This window comes from Pinus tabuliformis, chromosome 3_2 (genome assembly GCF_031772625.1).
Source record: "Pinus tabuliformis cultivar Carrire ecotype Pingquan chromosome 3_2, CPIR1, whole genome shotgun sequence".
In the NCBI taxonomy this organism is placed as follows: Eukaryota; Viridiplantae; Streptophyta; class Pinopsida; order Pinales; family Pinaceae; genus Pinus; species Pinus tabuliformis.
Window position 1 is genome coordinate 400608493 of NC_142302.1, and position 19250 is coordinate 400627742.

Below are 19250 nucleotides of genomic sequence, written 5' to 3' on the forward strand. Positions count from 1 at the left end.
CTTTTTGTGCATCAAACAAAGTACCTCCTCTATAACATCATTATTTAGAAAATAGTACTTTATTCTATATGAATGGTGTGGAACATAGAAACATAAGAGGTCACAGATGTTTGTAAGAATCTTTGGCACTGTCAAACAAGCCCCTGGGCTGGTGCCATCAATACATGTAGCTTCTTTGCCTATGTATGAGTTCCCATGTGCAGGACATGCTGATGTGATAACACCTATCAACTGGTCCATGTACTTGTCGTAGAAAATATCTACCAGTGTATCACTTTGAGAACCTGACATCGTATAAGGGTCTAAAATCATCCAGATAATTTCCAAAAACTGGCAGCACATGTCCCTTCCAAACGTGGTCAAGAGGCTGAGAAGGGCATGGCCTTCTTGTTGAACCACAAATGTACGCAGAAGAGAAGCATCAAGTTGCATTTGGTGAACAAACTGCAGAGTCCTGCTGAGACTACAAAATTCCTGGAAGAATAAAACCAAGTCCTTCTTCGCTTGATTTGGAATGTCAGGTGTCTTTAACCTTACAAACATCTCATGCATGAAAGCACTGTCTTCTTTGAGTGCAGACATGACTGCTGCATTATTTGAATATATAATTGAGATAATAGTTGTGAAAGTAACCTCATCCAAGATTCATGGAAAAATGATATCCTTTATGTATATATCAATAGCATGGTATAGACATCATCCAAAGGTCTAGCATAATCAGGAAGAACTGCTGCTAATGGCTGAAATTTCGGAAGCTTCAAATTGACATTTGGTGCAACCTCTGCAAGGTAACTATCCATCAACTTTGCAACCATTGTAATTGGTGTGAGTGATGGAGAACCTATCAATTGGCCATCATCAACAGAGCAAGGAGAAGCACCTCCTATTGTCTGATCCAAAAAGAGAAAATGGTCTAGAATTCGCTGAATACAATCAACATCATAAAGGGTTTCCACTGCATAAGAGTGATTAGGCATGAGAAGATCTTCTAGAGTTGCCTGGTCCAACTGCATTCCTATTCTTTTTTCAAGATTGACTTTGCAATCAAGACTTGCATTTAGAATCATTGCAGTCCGCAGTAGTCCAAACAAAAACCTGGTGGATGCCACACCTTTTTGCATGGGCAATAGACTCTCAATAGCTTCAAGAAGAGGTTTTTGGTCATCTTCAGATGATGCAGAAGCCAAAGAAAGACTGAGAAACTGACTGCTATTTTCTTGAGATCCTCGACGTTTATTAATTCTAGGGAGACATTTTTGCATATAGTGTCAGAGATCCAGCAATATACTCAGGTTTGATTCCTCTAGTTTCCATTGCTGAAATCAACCTCTTATACAGTTGCAGACTCAGCACCGTGACATCTTCATACCATCAATCTGAACTAGCATTTTTTGGTCTAGCTCCCATATTGATTACATTCCATAAAACACTTCCTCTAGGACTTTGCATAGCTCCATGCTCCATCATGGGCCATCCAAATAATTTGGGATCAGTGCAAGCTTTGACGGCTAGTGAATCAACACATCTCTTTACAATTTGTGATGCCTCTGCATGTGGAAGCACAACCTCACAGCTCTGAAGTGCCTTGATGGAATCTTTCCAGCTTTTGAAGAACCACTTGATTTAAGAAAATCTGTCTGAGAAATCAGATTCCCTTCCTCATATCGTTCAGTCGGCTCAAGGTATGTTGCTGCACATTGCAAAATAATAACATTTGTGCGAGTCAACTCTACTCTAACTCTATAGCAGAATATGGCTGCAAGCTAAAAGGTGTTCGGGCCATCAGGTATATCATGAAGCTGTATAACACATCCCACTTCATCATTATCTAAAAACTCTTCAATAAGCCTTTCCAGTCTCATACTCCTAGATAACAATGCAAACTGCTGCTTAGATTCATCCTTGAAATGTTTATTGTCATGGTGCCTTATAATGCAATTTCGATAAGACTTTCCTGTCCTATACTTCTCAGGTTTGCCATTATCTTCCTCGTATCTGTCATTTCTATATTTCTGTTCGGTCCTTCGTTTTGGGAAACAAGGTGACACGTTGGAAGGATGACCACATTTTGCCAAAGATAACTGTTGGGAAGCTGCGGAGGAGACAGTTGGAGAAGAGGAAGGAATTCACCGGAGACCAGCAGTTGCGGAAACATGGCCAGAGAAGTCGGGACTCAAGCAGCCACAGCTGAGTGGAAAGGAATACTGATATCCAAGCAGTAGAGGCAGTCGAAAGAGGAAAAAGGCAGAGCATCCGAGGGAGAAGTGGCAGTCCAGGCGAGCACAGGAATATAAAAAAACGCTGAAGGGAAAAAGCCACAGAGAGATAGAGAGATACCGAAATGCTGTTGCGGAGCCATTTGAGCTCGCTCTGATTCTCATGATCTCGATTATGTATTGCTCTTTCATATTAGTTTCCCATTCTGTCTATGGGGCTTTCGAGCCAGATGTTCTGTTGTAATGTTGATGGGGTTAATAGAAGAAGATATTACATGGATACACTAGTACTATGCATGCGAGTTTGTGTGGCTTTTAAAAATTTTTAATATGGTTGCACTTGTATTATGTTCTTTCTCTTCATGTGTTTGATCTATTACGATTGAGTCCCTAATGGGCATAGTTCTGGATTTACTGGCATTGATATATTTCATATGATTCTTCCTGATACCAGATTCCAACCCTTAACTAACTAAGGTCGCGGCACGCCTTGGGTGAGACGCCTTATCCGTCCTAGATAAGGTTAAAATACCGGGGTTGTGCTAGACTACAACAGAGCTTTTGTTGGCCCCTGTGCCTGAACCCGGGGTCTCAACCCTTCCATTACTGTTTTGCCAACAAATGGTTCCGTTGCCGGGACCTAAAAATTTTGAAGGGGGTTTGGAATATGGTGTCGAAGATCTTTAAGAAGTAACTGCAAGATTGGTGGCATGAATGAATAGAACGGTTCGATTCTCAACAAGCTCAACTTTGTCGACCAAGTGTGAAGTAGCTAAAGGAAGGATTCTTGTACTCAGAACCTTCAAGTAACCAATACGAGATCTTCTTGTGCAAGTTCCCAGAGGAGCTCTACAATTGGTTACGGAGATTGCAAGTAAAAGGAAAGACCAGTGGACAAAACCGATCTTGTGGTACTTGGAATTAAGTGGATCTTGTTGAGCTACATTAGCTTGGCTTAGATCTGACACGAGCTGTGGATTTTTGGAACCACATTAGAGGGATGCATTATTGAGTTTGCTGCGAAGGTCATCAATCCTTCTCTAAGGATGAGGCCGTGTTCAAATTGGGGTTGTGGGGCAAACTACTAAGGGAAATCCCATTGTGGAAGAAATCCTGTTGGTGTTCCAGAGCCCACCTATGGCAGCTTAAAAGCCCAGTACTGGGGGAAGGATCTAAAGGGGGGATGCTACCTAGTGGGGAGCTATGAGAATATTGAGGAAATGGACATAGATGACTTCCGGAGGGCCAGAGATTTGAGGGCACAAAGGAGAGCGCGGATAGCTGAAAAATGGCGGGAGAGAGCTCTATGGGAGATTGGTTGAAGGCATAAAGAACTATACCAAGCAAGAGCGGTGTTAGGAAATCCAAGAGAGAGAGAGAAAGAGAAGGAGGTCATCTAAATTTGTGGAGCAGTGGGGATAGAGATAGAGTGGAGGTTGGCCCGTCAGGAAGAGCAGAGATGACTATAGCTATAGTGGGTCAGAGAAGTGATAAGGACTCCACCCCGCCAGTAGAGATGGGAACGTCAAATGGAATGGGTTCCATAGGCCTTGAGGAAAGCCCGGAGGATGACATGCACTTCGCCATGAGAAGATTGTTTGTTGAGAACGATGTGTCCATCAAGAGTAATGATTCACCTCCTCGCAGCTCAGGTAGTATCTTCCCAACCTTCCCCTAGCCCTCTATCACAACCTTGATCGATTTTTGTCTAAGTTAATCAAAGTCATAAAGTTTCACAGTGTGCACGCTACCTACAAGACCGACACTAGTAGCAGCAAAAATAGTAATAATAGTACAGGTCTCCAAGGTTCATCACAACCAGGGTCTCGGGGATTTATACTCCTCCCACAAAGTCAATCAAGCATGGTGGGATCCTTTACTTGATATCTCGAGTTCTTGGGGAAAGGGAATGAGGATGTAGAACAACATTGGTACTTATGCGAAGCCATTTGGAGGGCTCGCCAGACCCCGAATGCCACAATGGTCTGCCTTACAACAAAACCCAATGGTGGATGAAGTCAAATGGGACTTTGTTCAGGAATTTAAGCTTCCCCAGACCAACCAGCAGGGGTTGTCTAAATTATGGGAAATCAAGCAACGGGAAGGGGAAACTGCATGGGAGCTAATGTAGAGGTTTAAGGATGCGATTGGAAAACTGAGCTACCCGATTGACCCAAATCATCAATGGGATTGGTTTATTAAAGCATTATTACCCCTTACTCGCACGTCGTTGACTCAACAAAAAATTGATACTCTGCAGGATGTTCTAGAACATTCGACTAGGATTAAGGCTATGGCAGGATACCCATATGAATACCGTGGGGGAACAACCTTGCATGACCTCTCTATATTAAGTCTACAACATTTAATCACAGATTTAACAGAAAAGCTAAAGGACTTGCAACCAGCACGACCTGTGCAGCCACATGTATGGTGCACCAAATGCCTTGTTGAGGGGCATCATGCAGCATAATGCCCAAGGTTGCGGGGGCCAAGCACTCCTTCAACACCAGTAGGGCCATCCACATCCCTACCAGCTGCAAGAGTTGTGCAGATAGGGACGCGAGGTTTATACACAGGACGCACTCAATTTCATGCATTTCCAAACCAGCAGAGTACAACATCATTAAAGTACTATGAAATATCCAGAACGTATGGGCATCTCCCTCGTCTATGTCCAATCCTACAAAAGTATGGGAAATATACAGAACGTATGGGCATTTCCCTCGTCTATGGTTCGCGAACAACACAGCCATGCGAACCAGCAAACATGAAAGATATAACGATGAAGACAAACACACTCCGAGTTTAAATGTGTCCATAGAAAATAAATGGGTGAAAGCACATGACATGTACTCTATGGACTTGCCATGGTGCTGTGCTTCACTGCATGCAGATGTTAAGCATATGCATTCTCTTAACTGTGACATGCAAACAAACGTGAGAAAGGTAGACCATTTACGTCGCGCAAGTGTGCTTGCTGTGTAAGATTCCTCCAATGCAAGAGCGATGGGATCATGTGATTTGAGTGGAGGAAGTGAAATCTGGGTGTTTGGTTGATCTTCAATGCGAAGCAAAGAGTGATGAGGAGCCGTGTTTCAACAAATTCCTGATCGGAAGTGAAACCAACCTCAGGACAACGAGGGCCTGACATAACCATCAACTTGGGCTGAAGTGCCTCGACAACCTGCAGGGTTTCGACTTCGTCGACAGGTATATCATCGGAGACCAATGGCCTAGACATATTAACAACGAGTGAATCAACATCGCGATCGAATGGAGAAGTACAGAGATAACGACAACCATAATTACAAAAGTGTGAGTGAAACTGTTCAACGGATTCATCGGGTGCTTTTCGTAATTTCAGAATTTCTTTGTTGAGTGCTTTACGGTCAAAGTGATTGAAAGCACGGTCTATCTCTGCGACCAGATGAGAAAGAGAATGAATAGATTTTTCGGGCAACGTGGCACACCAATGCATTGGGTGCCCTTGAAGCGTGTAGGCGAACAATGCACAGGTCATGTAATCTTCAAAGATTTCATGTCTTTCACATGAGCTTACAACGCCGACCGCGTGTCTGACCAAGGCTACTTGGCCTCCACCATCATATGTTTTATGTGACAAGTTATTCCAGAGCTCTTCCGAGATTTCAAATTCGTTTCCATAAGACATACACTCCGGAAGAGAAACTCTATAGTCAGTCATGATGAATATGCAGAAATTCAAAATAGATTGTGAGGACTCCGCTTGTCATCTAGCCGTCCGGATTCCAGATTGATGCTCAAACTGCGGGTTTCCAGATCAAGGATACAATGTTAGATTTGGGCTCAAATGTGAATATCTTACCAAGGAAAATATGGGAGGTCTTGGGGAGGCCGAAGTTGGCGTTTTCTCCAATTCAACTACGTATGGCAAATCAATATTGTGTCCTTCCGGTGGGAAGGTTGGAGGATGTAGAAGTTGACATAGCAGGGGTAAAAACTTATGTTGACTTTGAGGTAATAGACATTATGGGGGACAAAGACCCCTATCTGACATTACTTGGAATAGACTAGGCCTTTGAGAATTATGCAATAATTGACCTAAAGAAGGAGTTGATGACATTTGAAGTGGAAGGAGTCAAAGTGATCCAGCCCCTAGACCCATACCAGGGACCAAGGTTCACTGAGCCAACAGATGGTAGGGAAGAACCTGAACTATTGGATTAGCTGTACTAGCTGACAGCGGGGAAAAGAGAATACTATATCAATCCTACGGCAAAAGGATCGATTTTCTGGAGGAGCATCCAGAGTTCGGAGGTTGTCTCCGAGGCGACTTGGGATGACTGGCAACAGGGAGGATACGAGATCAACACCAGGCGCTCCGCCACAATCTATTGTATCAACTGGGTTGGTACTGAGGTACGAGAATTCCCTATTTTCAATGGCATGGACTCGGTTAATGATTTTCTTAATATAGTTGATGCAACTATCTTTGAAGAACACAAAGTGCCCTTGTTGGATATCGCTTTACAAGTGACACCAACAAGGTGGTGGGGATCTCACTGCAACCACCTCAGAGAATGGCAGGAGGTTAAGACAACGATGAGAGTCATATTTGGGCATTTAGAGGATTACCCTCAAAACTTCATGAAGTACAGGGGGAGCTCCAACCCTTGGCAACATCTGCAAGATTGTAAGGCCAGCTAGATCAGGGAAGGGCTTCTAGAGGACTTATGGGTGCACAAATTTATACACACCCTAGGGACATTTTCGAAGGCATGGTACGTGAAGGAGGAAATAAGGAGGCAAACCAGTAATTGGGATTGTATGGAAGAACAATTTATTAGAGATTTTTCTTTTATTGATAATGATGAACAAATCGCGACTACTTTGCAAGCCATTAAACGGGTTTTGCTCATGGCTGGACAGTTGGCAGAGGGATGTATAAAACATGACACCCTTGAACATCTATATGAATCCAGATTCCATGGAGAGATAGCTAGTGGAAAGATCGAATGAGAGCCAAATGAGGATGAGCAAAGGAACTTGGAGGAATTGAGACATCTGACGTTCAAAGAAATTGACAGGGAATGAAATGTTGAAGATGGACTTGTAACTAATGGTCTGCAACTATTACTTCTGAAGTTGTGGAAACATAACATCGACATTGATGAAAAGCAATAACTGACCTCAATAGGAGATTGCGGGGATGAGCAAACTACCAAGGAAATCATTGATCTCCTGAGAGAGTACAAAGATTTGTTCCCCACATTTTTTGTGGAACTTAAGGGGATCAGGGGGGAGTTAGGGGAGATGAATATTGTGCTTAAACTTGATGCAAAGACAGTGAAACATCAGCCATATAGACTGAATCCGAGAGTCAAAGAGAAAGTGAAGAAGGGGATAGATAAACTGTTGGCGGTAGGGCTTATATTCCCAGTTGATGAGGCCAAATGAGTCAGCCCAATTGTCATACAAAATAAGGACACTGAAGAAATTCGAGTATGCATAGATTTCTGGAGCCTGAACAATGCTTGTGTTCATGACCCTTTCCCTACCTCGTTTAGTGACGAAGTTCTAGACAATGTGTTCGAAAATGAAGCTTACTCGTTTACAGATGGATTCTTTGGTTACCATCAGGTTTAGATCGCAGAGGAGGACAAGAGGAAAACCACATTCACCATTGAATGGGGATCCTATGCATACCATGTTATTCCCTTTGGACTAAAAAATGCGCCAACAGTATTCTCAAGGATTGTAATTGTTGCTTTTAGAGATTATATTCACAGGTTTCTAGAAGTTTACATGGATGACTGGACCGTCTACAGTTTGCTGAAGAAGCACTCCAGTTTGCTCCGAGTGATGTTTGATTGATGTAGACAGCTGCAGATTTACCTAAACCTGAAGAAGTGCATATTCGTTGTCCCTTTCAGGACACTTCTGGGCCATATAGTCTGCAAGGACGGAGTGTGTGTTGATCCTGCTAAGGTCGCAGTAATCTTGAATATGGAGCCGCCGCCAACTGTTAAACAATTGAGATTCACCCTTGGTCACATAGGATATTACAGGAGGTTCATCTACAACTATGCTTTGATCATTACGCTGCTAGAGAAGCTACTGAAGAAAGCTGAAAGGTTTGTCTGGTCAAATGAATGCAAAGTTGCTTTTAATGTGTTGAAAGAAAAATTAGCAAGTGCACCAATATTAGTTTATCCAAATTAGAACAAGCAATTCTACATCCAAATTGACGCATCGGGTGTCGCCTTAGGGGTTGTCCTAGCTTAGCCTGGAGTTGGAAACCTTGACTACCCATTTACTTCGCTAGTAGGAAATTATCTACAACAGAAAAGAATTATACCATGAACGAGCACGCAACACTTGTGATGGTATATTCTTTACAAAAGTTTCGACACTATCTCTTGGGGGGTCCGTTCAAATTCTTCACTGATCATTCTGCCCTAAAATACTTGGTGAATAAGCATGTACTTGAAGGAAGGATTTGCAGATGGCTTTTATTATTCCAGGAGTTCACCTTTGAAGTAATTGTCAAGCCAGGTAGACTGAATGTGGGGCCCGATCACCTTTCTCGGTTAGAGTCAGGCGAAACTGGGGGATCAGTAGATGATCAACTACCGGATGTTGACTTGTTTCGAGTTGAAGCCATACCAGACTACTTGGAGGATATTATAGCTTTTCTAGCCACAGGTAAATGCCCAGAGGAGTACATGATGACACAACGAAGGCACATGGTGGTTCGCGCTGCAGATTACTAGTTGATTTCAGGACAATTGTACAAGTTGGGCCTTGATCAGATATTGTGCAGATGCATTCTTGATCATGAGAGGCAAGATGTATTGTGGAAGTGTCATTCAGAAGTTGCAAGTGGGCACGTTGGAGGGAAGGCCATCGCGAGGAAAGTGTTGCAGGCGGGACTATGGTGGCCCACAATTTCCCGAGATGCAAAGGAATATGCCAAGATGTGTGACGTTTGTCAAAGGATTGGAAAATTATCGCACTGGGATGAGCTACCGTTGCAACCAGTGTAGGCACTGCAGGCTTTTAAGAAATGGGCAATTGACTTCGTAGGACCTATCAACCCACCGACACAACACTCACATGGCCAATACATTATTACCGCTACAGAGTACCTTACTATATGGGCTAAAGCAGCACCAGTTAAGGATTGCACTATAGACACTGCTATCAGATTCATTTTCGAGAATATCATCACCCGATTTGGATGCCCCCGAAGGCTCACCAGTGACCGGGGACCCATTTCATAAATGAAACAATCACCTCATTACTTTGGAACTTCATGGTACAACACCATAAGAGCAGCCCATATCACCCTCAAGCAAATGGTATTGTAGAGGTCTTCAACAAAATCTTAGAGAGGGGATTCGCCAAGATCTGCTCGTCAAATAGGGACGATTGGGATGAACGGGTGCCAACCACGCCATGGGCTTATCGTAAAACTGTCAAGCATTTACACAAGTATAAACCCTCCCCGTTAGTATATGGACGAGAAGCTGTAGTACCTGCCGAGTTTACCATCCCCAGCCTCTTCATTGCATAGGCCACTCACATGACAGAGGGGGACTCAATCCCACACCTGTTGGAAGAGCTCTGTGAGCTGGACGAGGTGAGGTTTTTGGCAGATTTCCACTAGATTGTTGAGAAGTAGAGGTAGAAGGCATGGCACGACAATGATATCAAGCGAAAATCCTTTACAGTTGGAGGACATGTTTTGCTATACGACAGTAAATTCTTAAAGTTTCCTGGGAAGTTGCAAATGCATTGGTTGGGAGCCTTCATTGTTGCAGAAGTGAAGGAATCGGGAGCTCGCAAACTTGTACAACCGGACAATGTCTCACTGTCGGGATGGGTGAATGGTGCACGCTTGAAACCTTTCCATGGCTCGAGCAATTCTACACCAAATTGATTGAATCTTTGCAAGGAGATTGTAGGTAGGTTTAGGTAGAGTCAGTCAGTTCCTTTTAGTATATGAATTGCATCAGTTAAGATCTTCTAGTCGGAGTCAGTCAAGAATAAACTTTCGTTAGGTCTTTTAGTTGCGGAATTACTTCGAAGTTCCACCCCACCACAACTGCTTGTGTTCGGGGAATCACACGTGTCAATAGTCATATCTGTCATAATTAAGCAATAATTCCCCGTGTCAGTTAGAATTTGGGCTAAATCTTACCCATAATACCCTTGAAATGATTCGTCGTCAACTTTTAGGCGTCTGCCATCATGGACACTTCTGGGCATGGATTAATGGGGGGATTCAACAGAAAGAGTGGGTTAGGTCTGTGCTTCTGTCCCCTAAATCTATTTTGGATTTTACCCTTGAATCTTAGTCCCGTGGGATCTCTTTTATTGACTTTTGGGTTTTTGGGATGTACTACGTGGGAAACCTCGATTTTGGTTGCATGGTCCCGCTTCCCCATCCACATATATCACTCTTCTTCCATTTATTATAACCCCATCCATCATCTTTCTCACTTGGGTCCACATTTCTCTACTATGTCCACACAGGGTTAGCCTCCCCTTCCCCTTGCCCACACCTTGGGTTGCGCTTGAAATGATGCCCCAAAGGTTGATGTAGCTGAAAAGAAAAAGTAAAAGCATAATTGGCCACATTCAATAGGAAAATGTACCACAAAATGCAAAAAGATGGTCAAGACAAACACATTTTACATGTCGGCAAAAGCCAAATGCATGAGCTCTACCTCATACCCATGGCCATCGCCTTGGTTCCTATAGGCCATAGATGAGTCTCCTTTATCATTCAGGAACTCGTGATTGCCCCACTGCTATCCGCTGCTATACCACTGCTATACCCTACACATCATGCTCTATCCTTTGAGCCCCAATCAGTTGATCAAAGAAAAATCATAAAAGGCAAAAGGCATATAAAGAAGGGTGGAAAAATCAAGGTCAGGGTATCTCATGCACCGCAATTGCTCCCTCCTATACATTATATACCCAAGTGTGGGCTTCCCTTTACTAGCTACCCTTGTACCTCGACATGTGGCCCAAGATTTCCTTTCATTCTCGACTCCATTCATCTCTTTATCACATGCCACCACCCTTTGAAGGATGTACCTTGGACATACTATCCCCGTTAAGGGTAGAAACCACCTAATAGCGTACTTGGTTAACCCCCTTTGGAGCTTGGAGACATTAGCACATGCCAAAGCCACTATGGAAGGGCATGCCATTATGAAGTGCTCACCTATTGTCCATGGTTTGTAAGCTCTTTAACTCGACTTCCTTAAATGACTGGTTGTACTGGAACACTAGGGGGCGCATTGGATCTTATTTAGGATTGCAGATGGTCTCCAATTTGGATTTGGTCTCCCTATACGGGGTCCTAACCCTCCAGAGGGCTACATTGGCACATGTAGGGTGTGTGTAGAGAGCCATGGGCCTCCACAACAGTAGACATCACTCCATGGTGTTGAAAAAGTGTAACTAGGTTTGGTCTCCATAGTGACATGTGTAATTGTGATTTTATGTAATTGATGAAAAGAAGAAAAATAAAATTATTATTGTAATACTTGTCTCATGGGTTTCATGAGCAAGGAATTTATTTCTAGTGATGGCCCCCATTGTGAGCCTTTAGGATTTGTCACCTAGTCATAAAAGTCAATTTGAGTCTATGTCATGTATGGATGACACGTCTTGGGTACATTACATATTTGTACAAGTCAATAAAAGAGTCAAAAGACCCTCCAAGACAAGCTCAAGCATCTCCTAGCAAGTCAACTTGAAAAGAAGAAAGTGAACCACTCCAAAAAGACATGTCGGCTCACCCTCTCTCGAGTCGGCTAATTATCATGGGAAACGACTATAAATAGGCAGCTCGGCCTCATTTCAGAGGCAAGCAATTCGGTGATGATCTACAATTGGAAGGGGTGTGAAAAAGACAAGAAAGGAGCCTAATCACCAAGCAAGGAAGAAGGAAGTCTACCGGAATATTTCTGTTTATTTTAGGGCCAATTTATCCCACACGTGCTAGATTGCAGGACTGTTCATTGCAGAAAGAGCTGAAGTATTTCAGTTATCATGAGAAGGCATATTTGGGAAAAGATCTAGTAAAATCCTCAAGTTGAGTTGAGGAAGGATAGTCTCCACCTTAAGCGAAGAAGATTGAAAGTCTAAATCTCTTAAGTACCGAATCTAGGGCTTCCAAAGGAGGACTGAAAAGTGTAGATCTGATTCAAGGACCGAAATCTGAAGGTTAGCTGAAGCAGTGGAAGAAACAAGGAATTTGACTATCGGATGAAGAGGAAGCTTTGTGTTTTGGTCTTGGTATTTGTCAATTGGAATCTCTATAAGAAGAAGAATTTGTTCGGGTTTTCCTCTCAAGTGGGAAAGGTTTTGGCCTTGGTTGATACCCTATATTCTGTGTCTCTTGTCTCTTTATGGTTTATGCATTGGTAGCTGTTTGATGAAGAGTAATAATATAATAACATAAGTAAAAGAAGATCCTAATCTAAGAAGTAAAAAGCATTCACAAGCAGTTACTAATAGAAGAGAAATCACTTAATCTCGATGCCCTAGATTTCTCAACACATGGATCCCTAGGGATGTTCAGAGATTGCTCGAGATTCACCTATTGGATGAGGAAGATGCACCTGGTTCACCATGCCCAACCCACCCCACAGTTGTACCATGCAATTGATAGATGACCCATGACTTGTATGCTGATGTGGCATCACTTACACCATCATTTGAGCCCTTACAGATGGTCTACAGGCATCTTCGATCTACTTGGAGACCCATGAGGTTACTTGTGTGCCCCCACACCCATTGGGAGCACCACATGTTTATTATTTGGAGAACAAGGCACCAACCCCTTGTCCACTACTTTTGAGAGTCCTATTCATCGTTATGGTACTTATGGACTTCATTAGGCTTTTTAGAAGGCCCAACGACATGTATTATTGATCATTCGACCTCTAGAAAGGCTTATTCTTTTGTTTATGAGCTAGTTTGGTGGGTTTGTCACCAAGAGTTAGTTATTTTTCACATTAGTTTATTCTAGGGGCTAATGTAGGCCTAATTAGCTAAATCAAACTCATTAGAAGTGTATAAATACAAGTGATGTGAATTTATTTTTCACATAGATTGTTGCTAGGATTTCACTATACTAGGGCTAATTCACTACATCCATTTATGTGAAGTTGTGGAAATTTTGTTTCTAGATAGTGATGCTTCATGTATGGACCATGTATTATGAGTGAATGTTCCTAGAGATGCTTCATCATTGAATTTTGTCTTGACAAGCCATGTATTTTGCAAAACGAAGTATAAAGCCCTCGAAGCTACTTTTGCTGCTGCCCTAATGCTAAGCGAAGCTGTCTTTGAGGCCTTTTTGACGTAGAAAATCCAAAGTCCATAGTCATAATTCTACTTGACTCCAATCTCCGCAAAAGCATTAGGCATTGGTCCTCCATAAGTGATCACCTCAAAGCTTATTTCTTTCACCTCCCCCTCTTTCCTAGGCCTGGCCTACATAGGTCACCTAGGGCATCAATTATCTCACAATCTAGCCATCCAAACATTTCGATTTTTGGTCCACAACTGCGCTGGTGTGTCAGGAAGCCCTCCAAATTTCACGAGATTCCGATAGTGGGATCTTGAGATATCGCAAGCCCTAGCCTAAAGATCGATTTTTGCCCTTGGTTTCTTTGGGCTAGAAGCCTCACTGGGATCATTGCATTATCTTTCCTTGAAAATTGCTTTCTTGATCCCCTTCTCCCTGGTTAGGTCAAGTATATCATTGGTTGCTAAACCCTACCCCCCTTGACCTAAGCCCGGGTCCACTTGGTGCTGTGTGGTCCCATGCACTATTAAGGATAATTCTTCAAAGATCACTTGGAATCCAATCCTTCTCAAGGATTTTAGGGTTCGAGAGCCTCTATTATAAGATACTTACCTTAAACTTAAACCTTGAAATCCTCCTTCAGCCCTTCATTGAGAGCCTTCAACCTTGCCCTCCAAATCAAGCAATCTATACCTTTGAGCCTCTCTTGTGAATAGGCCCCTTAGGATCATCCCTCACCCTATCATTAGTCTATTTATTTTGTGGTCCTCATTATATTGGGTCTCCTCCCATCGGTGAAAGTCCGTAAAGAGTAGGGAGCCAAAACCGAGGTGACAGTGGGCTATTGCTCCATTGTTGCCCTTAATTTGCTAGTCGCCCTTCAAGGACTCCCTTTTAGGACCCCTGCGAGTTTGAGTGGTAACAAAACCCATACTCCAAAAGTAAAATATAATTTATTTTTCTTTCTCATTCTTTCTTCATAAAGAATATACAATGTCATGATTACAACGAAGACTAAACCAAGTTACAATTTTCGATAGGGGGAGGGGGAATGTTGAATGATGGCTCGAAGGTTATCAATGACCGCCTATTTTTCTTTCTTTCAAGCTGGTGCCACCAACTCCCTTGAATGTTTTGATTCTACAACTTGCGTTTGAGTGAGAACCTCATCTAAAATTAACTTGTTGAGAAGAGAGAATAATCTGTGCTTAGCACGAATTGCGCGAAGTTGAAGTGTAAAATCAATGCTGAACTAGGTAGTCTCCAAGGTAAGGTCTGAAATATCAAGATTATCTCGGAGGAACTTGGTGCGTACTTGCATGGGGTTCGGGGAAGATGAGGCTAAGAGAAGCCCCTTGGCCTTCAAATTCAATTCCCAAGATCTTCTAGTGCGTTCTTTCCTTAGCTTAACCTGAACAACTCTCTTGACCTCTAGAGTCCACACTATTGAGAAATCAACAGGCTTAGGTGTTAGGGTTGATTTCTCTATCATGATAATTACTTGTGAATTTTGTTGGCTTATTTATTATCATTTGTATTCTTCTTCTTGTCGTCAAGCAATTATTAAAATACAAAAATATGAAGATCACAGAAAAAATCAAGAGACAAGATATAGGCTCCAAGACAAGGCAAAAACCCCACAAGGGGGAAAACCCAAAATATCTCCTCTTCTTATAGAATTAGATCAAAGTGAAAAATCCAATACCCAATTCCAACCTTCGAGAAGCCAAATCAAGCCCTCCGTAAACAGGAATAACATCAAACTCTTCCACAGGGAACTCTCTTTCATTTCAAATCACTTGCCATAGAGAATTCACACTGTTCTCAAATCATTTGCCATAGAGAACTCACAACTTTCTTCAGACTATTTGCGACAGAAAACTTGCAGATAGATGACCTTAGGAACTTGTATTTCTCTAGATGAATAGCCCAGGAAAGCTCACATGTTTTCATCATAAAGTAGCCTTTTGAACTTCGCATGTGTCAGAACTTATCATAGAAAAACTTCGAATTGCTTGCTCTTTGGTGGACGACACCTGCCAATATATAGTTGTTCTCATATGCGAAAAGGCACATCCTTTCAGTGAGCTGACTTGTCATCTAGGAGGGCCTACTTGCCTTCTTGAGGTGATTTGACCCAAATTACATTTAAAAAAATATTTTTCCTTATAAAATACATAATGATAATTATGAAGACTGAACTAGTTACATTTTCCAACACATCCTCTTAACTAGGGAGGTATTCATAATTACATAACCTTTACAAGGATACTCTCAAATTGAAATATTCTCATAAGAAGAGTTAGATTGATAAGCCATCATCAAGCATCAACATCATGACCAACATTGTCAAATTGCAATATAGCAACTCTCCACTAGATTAGAGCACAATGCTGGGAGGCATTCATTTGGACACCATCACCACAGCCTCCCAAGGCACATACCCCATCCGGATGTTCACCAGGTATGTCCTTACAGGACTATTCTTATCGTGGATTCCCAATCCTTAAAGAATATCGATCCTCTTTGACTATTGGATACCTTGTCCTATCCTCAAAGATTATTGATCCACAGGACTACTACCTATTTTCGATTCCAAATCCTCAACAACTTATGACTATTTGGGATATTACAAAAATAAAACTAAAAATAGTGGATCTGAACTGATTTCGAGGGCTGCTGTTGATGAAATTCTGTTCACTGCCCTTGAAATTCTGCTGTCTGCTCCTGAAATTCTGCATTCTGTTCCTACTTGATGAGTTCACACAGTTTATACCATCACTTTTTATCAGGGATAGAAAACTTTAACAATTTTCTAATGACTCATAGACTTCAGTATATATTTCAAAAGTAGGCCTAGTTAGAAACAAATGCTTAATTTCATGTTGAATTAACAAATCATAACTCAAACCTTTAATGAAGGCTTTCCCAGTAATAATTCCTTTGATTTTGGCAAATTTAGTTTTGTCCACTGCTATATCATGTAACCTCTGTTGATACTCTTCAAGTGGAATCAATTTGCTACTTCTATCCAACAAAGCTGGAAGTCCCTTCTGATGTAAAGCATTAAATTACCTGTGAAATTTCTTGATCTGAACCTTCAAATTCTACACTCTCGAGTTGTAGCATCAAATTCCCCTTGGTTAGAACCTTTCTCACCTCCAAAGCAACTTCAGTTCTGTCTTCAATGCCGAATTCTTCAACCTCATCTTTTGTCTTGGAATTAAGGACTTTGATTATCCTTGTAGCATCTCCAAGTTTGTGGTCCAGGGCCTTTATTTCTATGGCTGCTTCTTGTGACCTTTGCAATAAATCTTCCTGCTGAAAAATAATTTCAATTCAAGGCCATAACTCAGTCAGTGATACATTAATGTCTATCCAAATATTTTCTTTGGCTTGAACAATAGTTTGTGCAATTAAAGATTCCTTTTAATAAACTTCTAATTGTTGAGTTAATTTGTAATTCTTTTAAATCTCAACCAAATATGTATTATCAGATTTAATCATCCATTCTTGAATTTTTTGGAGCTGCATTTTAAGTTTTTCAAGTTCTTGATCCTTCAAAGACAAGTCTCCCATGGCCTTTGACAGTTGTTTTGCTGAACCAGTAGACTGTGCTTCCACTGTGATGGCTGTCGCTGTAGATGTCCCTGCTGCTGAAGTACCCGCTGTAGAAGTAGTAGCTATAGGAATGCCAGCTGAAATGTTGAGTTGCTACTCTTTTTCTTTTATGAGTGATTCCATGTCAGCTTCCATTTTCCGAATTTGAACAGTCTGTTCAACTATCAATTTGAACATATTTTCTTTTTCCTTTTCAAGTTGACCAACTTCTTTAGCTTGTGGATGTTTAGTAGTAGGAAGTTTAAGCTGCTTCCTTAATGCTTGAATGTCAACATTCTTATTTTTAATCATCTCTTCTGCTACTTTGATATTTCTAGGATCATATCCTAGTTTGATCACCAAATCTTCAAGAAATTTAATTCTAGTATCTTTAGCTAGAGATGACATTCTCTCCATCTTCAACTGTGTGTGAATATTGTTCAGGGAAGCTTGCAGTTTAGAGGTTGCCATAGCTGAACTTGTTAATGTGGAATATATCATTTCACCAGCCTGCTTATGTAGGTCAATTTGATAAATGGCATGAATTTTCTTGGTGTCAAAAGCAAAATGGATGTTTTGTAATCTTCTGCACTTTTAGGGATTGGAACTTTAGGTTCCAAGAAAGCTAATTGAAACTGTCCCTTTTTAATATCAAGTGCAGACAAAAGTTTGTGCTGTGTAGTGGAAGACTGCTTCCAAAATTCTGAATAAGTGGTGGCCTTTAATGCTTCATTTTTCCTTTTAATTTCTTTGTATCTAGCAAAAATATTTTGTTGCGTTGTATCATGAGAAACGTAACAAATAGGAGAATCTGTAATTTCTTCAATCTGTGGAAAAGTAGTGGGGAAACCTGACAACACCACTATGTCTTGCTCCTGTGAACTCTTGTCCTCTGAGGACTCCTGATTAGTATTTGTCTTCTTTCTCCTTTTAAAAATTGTGAAACTTGTAGCTTGAGTTTCTGAGTCTGTAGGAGACAAACTTTCTCTTGGTCTTTTGGTTTCTTTTTCTTGAGGAACTGGAGTCTGTGAAGATGTCTGACTAACAATCTGTTCCTCAGCTTCTTGTAATGTATTCTCCTGCCATTCTTCTTGATTTGCATATTTTTTTATCTCTGGCCTAGTTGTATGTACATATGGAGTTGTTTTATGCTCAACTCTCAACTTCAAAATAATCCCCAAGGGATCATAGGACTAGGTAAAGCTCAACTTGAATTTCATCTGCTTTAATAAAATATCTGCCTCCTTCGTTGCTGCCCTGGTATTGACAATGAAAGGGCCAATCTGTGCCTTCAACTTGAATTGGGCTTTCTGCTTCTTGGATACAAAATGCAAATCATCCATGTTCATCATTTTCCTGATGTATTCCAAGGCAAAGATCCTGATTGGCACAAATACTGGTAACCTGTAGGGAGGAAGTTCACATCCATATATTTTGATTTCTGTATAATTCTGGTAGAGGTACTAGTCTCCAATTTTGGCTTGCTTAGTAAGGTGCAAAATTCTTCTGATTTCAGATGAAATCCTTGGTATAACATCATTGCTGAGAAGACATAAAGACATGCAAAAACAATTTACATACTCACTAAAGGAATACTCTTCTGTGTTCTTCCTTACCAAGGAAGTCCAGTGAATGACTGACTGAGGCTTTCCTTGTGCATCATACTTCTGCAATGGGAACTTAAACCTATCTGCTTGATGAAATAAAAGTAAATACACAAGAACTGACTGATGTTTAAAAGCACCTTCAGTAGAAAACTTTAAAAACTGATCATGAATACTGTCTGCCAAAAACTGACTGTAGTTGAAAATCAATGAGGGCTTATTACCCACAGAGAACACTGATAAAAATCCCAATATTACTTCATCGACCCACTGATTAGTAGGGTAACCTAATAAACAAACGACGATGGAAATGACTTGCCTAGACATTTATGGGAAAATTGAAGTAGAATAGGGCGGATTAGTTCTAGGCAACTCGGAATTCTCAAGTAAGAATGACTCAAAAATTCGGGCTCGCTGAGGAAATGTGAGTTTTTGGTAAATCTCCATGAGGGAATCAGTAGAAAAAGGGTGCAGAGGAGCTGAAGGATTGATTTGGAGTGCTTGGCATATGGA

General features: G+C 41.4%; 1 protein-coding gene and 1 pseudogene across 2 annotated transcripts in view; one reads left to right on the top strand and one right to left on the bottom strand.

Annotated features, from left to right (window-relative positions):
- Positions 1–19250, top strand: part of TIC40 (hydroxyproline-rich glycoprotein family protein) — a 285802-nt gene that overhangs the window by 42907 nt on the left and 223645 nt on the right. The gene's annotated exons all lie outside the window — the stretch shown is intronic.
- On the bottom strand, positions 646–17604 carry LOC149181082 (BTB/POZ domain-containing protein At1g30440-like; annotated as a pseudogene).